Genomic DNA, 8,278 nt, shown 5'->3' on the forward strand with positions numbered 1-8,278 from the left:
TTTATTCCGAGAAAAATCGTAGAAAAAAAAATTCCATGACCATGTCCTGACTCCTATTATTTTTGAAATTCATTTCTGTTTATACCAGTCTATTTAGATTTTGAACTGGCACCTTCTTCTGTTTTATTTTAAGTGTATACTAAATACAGATAGTCTCTTTCTTTTTATTCTGATTAGAGGAAGCTATATAGAAATAAAAGGAGTCAAAACTCAGTATAAAAGTTTAAAATTAATTTTATTAAACATACAAATATTGACATCAATTAAACCTCGAATGATTTTTAAAATAAAATTTCTGAATCGAGTAACGTCTGTAAATATTTACCTACATAAGCGTCTACCTGAAAGGGGTAGGAGCGATTTGCCTTTAATTTTTTAAGGGAGGGGGGAGAGGGTAGGCCTAGGAGGGTTAGGAAAAATAGATACTAATTGTAGATTAAATATAAAAATTAATGAAAAAGTTAGAATTTATTATTGAATATTTATTCCTCATTCATACACAAATAAGATTTTAGTATAGGTTTAAGTTATACACGCTCGTGGTTAATTTTTAAAATACTGGTAGCAGCAACTAGTTTATAATCACCAACTTATGTTAATTTTTTATTCCTGGTCTAAATAATCATGGACTTGAATGAGTTTAATTAGAATTGTTTTGAGGTTAAATGGTGGCTAACCATATTTTAAAATTAATATCATGGGGTTGTTATAACATAATGGGTGGGTAAATATCGCCGTTAAATTACTTGGAACTTGGGGGAGGGGGCTGGGTAGGGTATATTTTGGAAAGGGTTTGCTTTTAATGAATTTTCTGTCATGCAGACGCTATCTACACATAGGCGCCGAATTAATAGGAGTAGCGGAACTCTTGTCCCCATTGAATTATTCTACAAAATATATAATATTGACCTATTAATATTTCAGACGTCAAATTTTCTTTAAATAAATCATAGCCCATAGTAATTTCTCCCCCTCTGTGCCTACAAATATTTTAATATTGTCAACCTGTTCCTAATGATCATTTTTAATATCAGTTGTGTTAAACGGCTCTATTTGAGCTGATTTTTGAAAATGGCTAACTAATATTTTATCCGAAAAATATTAAAAATATTACGCAAGTCTGAAGATTTTGGTCATAGATGGAACAAAGGTTTGGACATCTATTAACGAAATCTTCAGGCTTAGGCAATATGGCTAAAATTGTTAGCCGCTTTTAAAAATCAGCTCAAATCAAGCCGTTTATAGTGTTGTTACATGGCTGAGCCAAGCCGGCTTAGCCCTAAACTCAGCCAGTTTTTGAGTCGAAAATTCGGATCAGGAGTTTGCTCAAGCCGACTTTTGAGTCGAAATTTTTTATTAGTGTTGTTAAATGGCTGAGCCAAGCCCTAGCCCTTAAACTCAGCCAGTTTTTGAGTCGAAAATTCGACTCAGGCTCATTGGTCCATATGTGGGGTGGCTCGAGTCGGCTCAAGCCGACTTTTGAGCCGAAATTTATTTATTTGTTATTAGTGTTATTAAACGGCTGAGCCAAGCCAGATTAGCCCTAAACTCAGCTAGTTTTTGAGGCGAGAATTGACTCAGGCTCAAGCCAGCTCATTGAGACATATGAGTCGGCCAGCTCAGAATTTACTCAAGCCGGCTCAGAAGTTAGCTTGAGTTCAATTTTGAGCTAAAATTTATTTATATGTGATTGAGTCATTTTAAGAATATAATTATATAGAATTTGTGTGCCGTAGACTACGGTCACGTTTTAAGTGAAAAACTGGATTCAGAATCAACCTAGCTCGATGGGCAACATGAATGGGCTAGCTGAAGTTGTGTCAGAACTTTGAGGTCGCTCATTTGTTTATTGATAACTACATTAAAAAACTATACTCTACTACCTGGTGTTAAACGGCTTAACTTATGAATTACGATTAAATTCTTATTAAAGGTCTGATTCATTTTTAATTATTTCGTAATATTTTTTATTTTGAATTTGTTTTTTTTATCTTCTGATGTAATATATTTAAATTATTCCTTATTAATTATTAATATTTTAAACCGATAAACAAAGTTAGAAACTCTTCATTACATTTGAACGATGTTATTTTAGATAGAATATAAAATATACTAAATTAATTATTATCAAATTAAAAGAGTTTATTAATATTTAGTTTTGCTCAAATAAAGATAAGTTCATTTTCATGCATACCAAAATAAATTACTTTTTCTTCATAAATATTTTTGAAAGATAAATATTTAAAAAAAGATATTTATATTCCTTTCAAATTTACCTAGCGAAATCTAAATTATTTTAATTAACAAAAAAATATATCCCGTTTAAGATTACAAATTTTAGCAAAATTATGTAACTACTTTTAAAGAAAAACTAATCTTCTAGTGAAAAAAAATAAAATAAACATATATACCTCTATCCCTGTAATTTTCTGCTGTGACTCTAAATGCGATAAAAAAATAAATAAAAAATGAATCAGACTTTGCAAAAAGTAAAATATTATTCAAAGTTCAAATAATAGTTACAAATTAGTGATTAAATTTTCTCCACGCCTTTATTATTTTTATTTTTTTTAACATTAACTTTTTTTAAAATTTGTCTTACATATACATTAATAATTAATATAAAATAATAATTTAAAAATATTACGAAAGAATGATTAAAAATGAATCCTTTTTTATTAATAAGAATTTAATCGTAATTCTTAAGTTAAGCCGTAAAACACCAGGTAATATTATTGTAGTTATCAATAACACGTGAGCGACCTCAAAGTTCTGAAATAACTTCAGCTAACCCATTTATGTTGCCCATCGAGCTAGCTTAATTCTGAATCCATTTTTTCACTCAAAACGTGGCCGTAGAAAACAAATTCTACATAATTATATTCTTAAAATGTCTCAATCACATATAAATAAATTTCGGCTCAAAATTGAACTCAAGCTAACTCCTGAGCTGGCTTTAGCCAACTCTGAGCTGGCCGACTTATAAATCTCAATGAGCTGACTTGAGCCTGAGTTAATTTTTGACTCAAAAACTAGCTTAGGTTAGGGCTAAGCCGGCTTGGCTCAACTTTTTAACAACACTAATCACAAATAAATAAATTTCGGCCCAAATGTCGGCATAAGTCAACTTCTGAGCATGCTTGAACCAACTCTTTAGCTAGCTTGAGCCAACTCCGGCTTGAGCTAACTCCTGAGCCGGCTTGAGCCAAATCCTGAGCCGGCTTGAGCCAATTTTTCGGCTCAGACCTCTTTTAAGAACACTAGCCGTTTAACAACACTAAATATCAGTCAATCAAAAATGGTTCAATGGCAAAAGGACACCGAAGAACAGATAAAAATAAAGAAATTTATTATTTCTTTTAAAGTTAATTGATTAATTTTAAATAATAACCTACTCATTTGAAAATTTATACTAATTTAAAAGGTTTTGTTAAATTTGGACTATTTCTTGCGGGTTTGACTAAAATGCAAATGCCTAGGTAACCTGCAAATTCTTAGGTAAAATTTTTGATACATACTCTATTAATTGAAGTGAGATTTATTTTCTTATGATATAAATAACGAATGAAAATTAATTATTAGATATTCAATAATATAGGAATATACATTAATAGTTGTATTTCCTATTATCTCATAATAAATAGTTTAAATCTTTTAATATAATTATATTAAAAATAATTATAATCATATTTTAAATTTCAATAATATTAAATCCGCAAGTTGGCATATGATTATTTTATGAAAAAATTTAAAATAATAGGCCAACTTGAGGATATAATATTATTGAAATTTAATAAATATATTAAATAGTCTATTTATTATGAGATAAAAGGAAATAAAAATATTAATGTAGATTCCTTTATTATGAATATATCTAATAATTTAATTTTTATAAGTTATTTATATCATAAGAAAATCAATCTAATTTCAAATAATAGAGAATATATCCAATAATTTTACCTAAGCCTTTACAGTTTACCTTGGCATTTGCAGTTTACTTAGGCATTTGTAGTTTAGTCAAACCGATTTCTTGCCTTTAGTAGTAAAATCGGCAAAATCGAAAAAAATTCCCTAAGGGTGCATTCACAGTAGTGAGCGACGGCGACATGACACAATATTAAAGACAGCAGCTGATGTGTCGTAAGCGATATGACATTCACAGTAGTTGCGACAAACATATTTTTATATTTTTTAAAAAATGGTATTCATTACAACTAAAATTTTTATATTTATGGAATTTATATAATTCAATTGGTAATAATATAATTATAATAATGTAATAAATAGTTAGCAAACGATTACGATGTGAGCCGAGAGAAAGGGAATGCGTTTAAAATTTTTAAATATATCGTCCATATGGCTAAAAAAAAAGAATTTACTGACTCCTTACCAATGGGAGAACCCAAAAGAGATAAATTTTTCAAGGGGACATGCTTAAAGCCAAAAATGTTTAATGGAATTGTATTGATTTCACAATATTCGGTTTTGGTTTGGTTGATTACAAATCCGAGACTGTCAGTGGAAGCCTTAATAATATTAACAGCCTTTTCTACCTCAGCAGAATCGTTGGACATGAGCCCATCATCAATGTACCATAAATGTAGAGGTAGCGAGCAGTAATTTTTTATTTTAGTGATCAAATCATGGATACTCAGACAAAATAATATGGACCTAGGGGATCGCCCTGTTGAATTTCAGAAGAATTTAAGATATAATAGCCAAATACCAAATGGGATGGTTTTTTATAAGATGAAAGGATATAGTTTATAAAAGCTGGGAAATGTTTTATGAATTGTAAGCATTTATAAAGTCGATTTAACAATGTGTTGAGCAATTGTAGGATTCTGAGCATAAATACGAGATATATGTGCAACCGCTTCACATCCTGAGCTCGTTCCAACACCTAATTGAAGAGGAAGAAGTATAGAGAAACTTGTGCAGAAATCCTGCTAGCTATAAGCTTGAAACATAGTCTCCTATATACAGTACCAACGGCAATAGGCCTGATATCACCATTATTTTTTCTCAGGGTGACAAGTTTGGGTTCAAAAAAGAAGACCCCTTGCGAAATCTGGGACCTCACCATTAATGACCTTGTTGCATAATTGAGTTATTATATCCAATAAAGAGGTTTGACTATTGAGGATGGGAGTAGTTAAATCATGAAGAAATAAAGGTTTGATACCTTCAAATCCAGGGGCTGCGTCCTTCTGAAAAGATCTCACTGATTTAAATACTTCTTCCGAAGTGAAAATCGGAGAAGGGTTCTTGGTTTCATAAATCATTATAGCTTTCAGAATAGTTAAATCACGAAGAAATAAAGGTTTGATACCTTCAAATCCAGGGGCTGCGTCCTTCTGAAAAGATCTCAATGATTTAAACACTTCTTCCGAAGTGAAAATCGGAGAAGGGTTCATGGTTTCATAAATCATTATAGCTTTCAGTGTCTGGGGATGCTTATCTAATAGTCTTTGGTATGAAACCGCGTCCACTGGAGAAAGTGTGTCAAAGGAGATACATAGTCTGAGAGCACCATTTATGTCCAGATTGTTTATTTTGTTATCGATTATCACCTTGAAATTTAAATCGTCCTGTTTTCTTTTGCAGGTGTGAGTTATGATATCAAGGGGTTCATAATTGATATTAGAAGATGGTAGTTTAATATTTGTAGTGAAAGAATTACCATACACAGTAGGAATTTGGAAAGATTTGTGGCCGAATAAAAGAAAGGCTGACCAGACCATGCATCCTTAGAAGAGAAGTTGTATAACAGCCTATCAATGCATTAAGCATAATTGGTAGAAACAACTTGTCTGGCACCTCTTGGAATTCTGGAAATCAAACGAGGTTTGGGCAGGCCAAGGAATTGGTCAATGAAGAAATTGGTGAAATGAATATTAGGGATATTAGATTCGAGAATGCTTAATGTTGCAATATTATCATGATTTGAAGTAGATGGAACAGATGACTGTGTCACAAAATTCAGGAGGAAACTGTGGGGGATTGTTAGCACGGATCCAAACCGAACCTGAACCGAATCGTTAAACCGTTAAAAACCGGTATTTTATCGAACCTGAACCGAACCTAAACCGCTAAAAAATTCTAGCCGAACCTGAACCGAACCGCTATAATGTCTCTGAACCGATTCGAGCCTCATGATTTTATGCTTATAAAACAATATGTAAGTTATTATTAGTAATTGAAAAAAATTCAATTACATTCAAATTATTTTAAAGATTATCATCAATCACATTTGATTGATAAGTGTCGGTCATAATTTTTATAAACTTTAGTATATTGTCATTTTACAATATTTTTTTAAAATATTTTAAGCTTGTAAATTATAATGCTTAGAGAAGAATTAAATCCAAAATATTATTATAAATGACACATCAAATCTGATATCATATTGGCAGTGCCGGCTACCCAAGTCAGTGTGGAAAGATGCTTTTCAACAATTAAATTTATACTATCTCCTCATAGTGTAATTTGAGTGAGACAAATTTTGAAAATATATTAATTGTGCGGCTTAATAAAAAAAATTTAAGTAAAAAAAAGTAAAATATTGTTCATATTAAAATTAATTATTGATATATATTCCTAATTTTATATTTATAAATTAAATATTATTTTATAATGTGCAATTAATAAAAATGAAGGTTTTATACATGTGTTATTTAAATTAATGATAAAATAAAAAAAATATTTTCCCTATACATAATTCGAATGTAGGTTTGGATACAAAAATGTTCAAACCGGTTCTTAGAGGTTCGAACCGAACCGATATTTTAATTTTTTACGAACCGAACCTGAACCTTGAACCGTTATTTTTATCCGAACCCGAACCAAACCGATATTCGTTTCGGTTTGGATCCCTGTGTTAGGAGAGGAATAAAGCGGACTGAACCAGAAAGGGGGCATCTTTGTCCATTTACACTATGGGGGCTTAAACAGCCATTCCCAACTATTAAAATAGAATTTCTACATTGAGAACATAAACTTCTATACAACTTAATATGCGGGTCTAGGTCTACCATTGGGTATTACAATCTGATGATCATCTATTAATATTTCTATTATATCATCAGAAAATAAAAACTGATCACCAACTTCTTTGAATGCAGGCATATGTTGTTGCATAAGAATCTATATTACTTTCATTAATACTGATTACACACACAAGAAGGGCATCTAAAATAATTGAATAATTTCCATGTATTGCTACTAAAGAATAATGTTATAATATTTAATTATGTATTAAGTTAGTTTCATTAAAATTATTAATATTGTAATAAGAATTGAATAAGATCCTCGTTTATTTATTATTACCATGATGTGTTTAGACAGAATAATTTAACAGAATAAGACAGAATTTTATTATCATAAATTTCATTTTTTTTAATTATAAATTACATTTTTTTTATTCACTGTTTTAACCAAAAACATTTGTTCTTTTTATATCTTTTTTTAACAATAAAAAAATAACCTATGTGAAATACAAATTGATATTTAAAAAAATGCAACGTTATAAAATGATATAAAAAAAATGTTAATATAAAATTTTCACCGATTAAATTTAAATACAAATTGGATATCAAAAAAAATAAATCAATTGCCAAAATAAATAAAACGTTAATATCGATCACATATTCAACAGTAGTTGAATAAATGTTAAGTTATTACTTTCATATTGATTATATAAGGATGATATCTAAAAAAATTCTCATATTTTGTTGCCAAAAATAATGATATATTTACTTACATAAAATTCTATATATTAATATTATAATGTAGTTGCATAAATGTATTTCTTTCAATAATATTGATCACATAAGAGTGATATCTAAAATAATTAAATAATTTCCATAGTGTTACATAAAATGAAAAGACGAAGAAAAAAATAATCTGAATGTTAGAAAAGAAGGGGAAGGAGAGTTCTCAATACTTTTCCCAATACTTATAAAGAATTCTGAAATGTTTTACAATTATATGAGATTAGCCAAAATATATATTTCATTGTATAATCTAAATTTAAATTTTGTATTTAGAAAACCTTATTATATTTTTGGATACCAATGTTATCAATAGTGAAACAATTATAAAAACTTGTGCACTGTTACACACTTGGTGATATAGAGAAAACATATTCACCCCATGGATATTCAAGATCCTAAACAAAATAGAGATTATTTATGGAATCCTCAATCTATAAAAAAAACCCTCAAATGTTTCTAAATATATTGAGATACCTTTTCTGAATAATTTTATAGAAATAAAT

This window comes from Gordionus sp. m RMFG-2023, chromosome 2 (assembly GCF_954871325.1).
Source record: "Gordionus sp. m RMFG-2023 chromosome 2, tfGorSpeb1-WG-v2, whole genome shotgun sequence".
Classification (NCBI taxonomy): domain Eukaryota; kingdom Metazoa; phylum Nematomorpha; class Gordioida; order Chordodea; family Parachordodidae; genus Gordionus; species Gordionus sp. m RMFG-2023.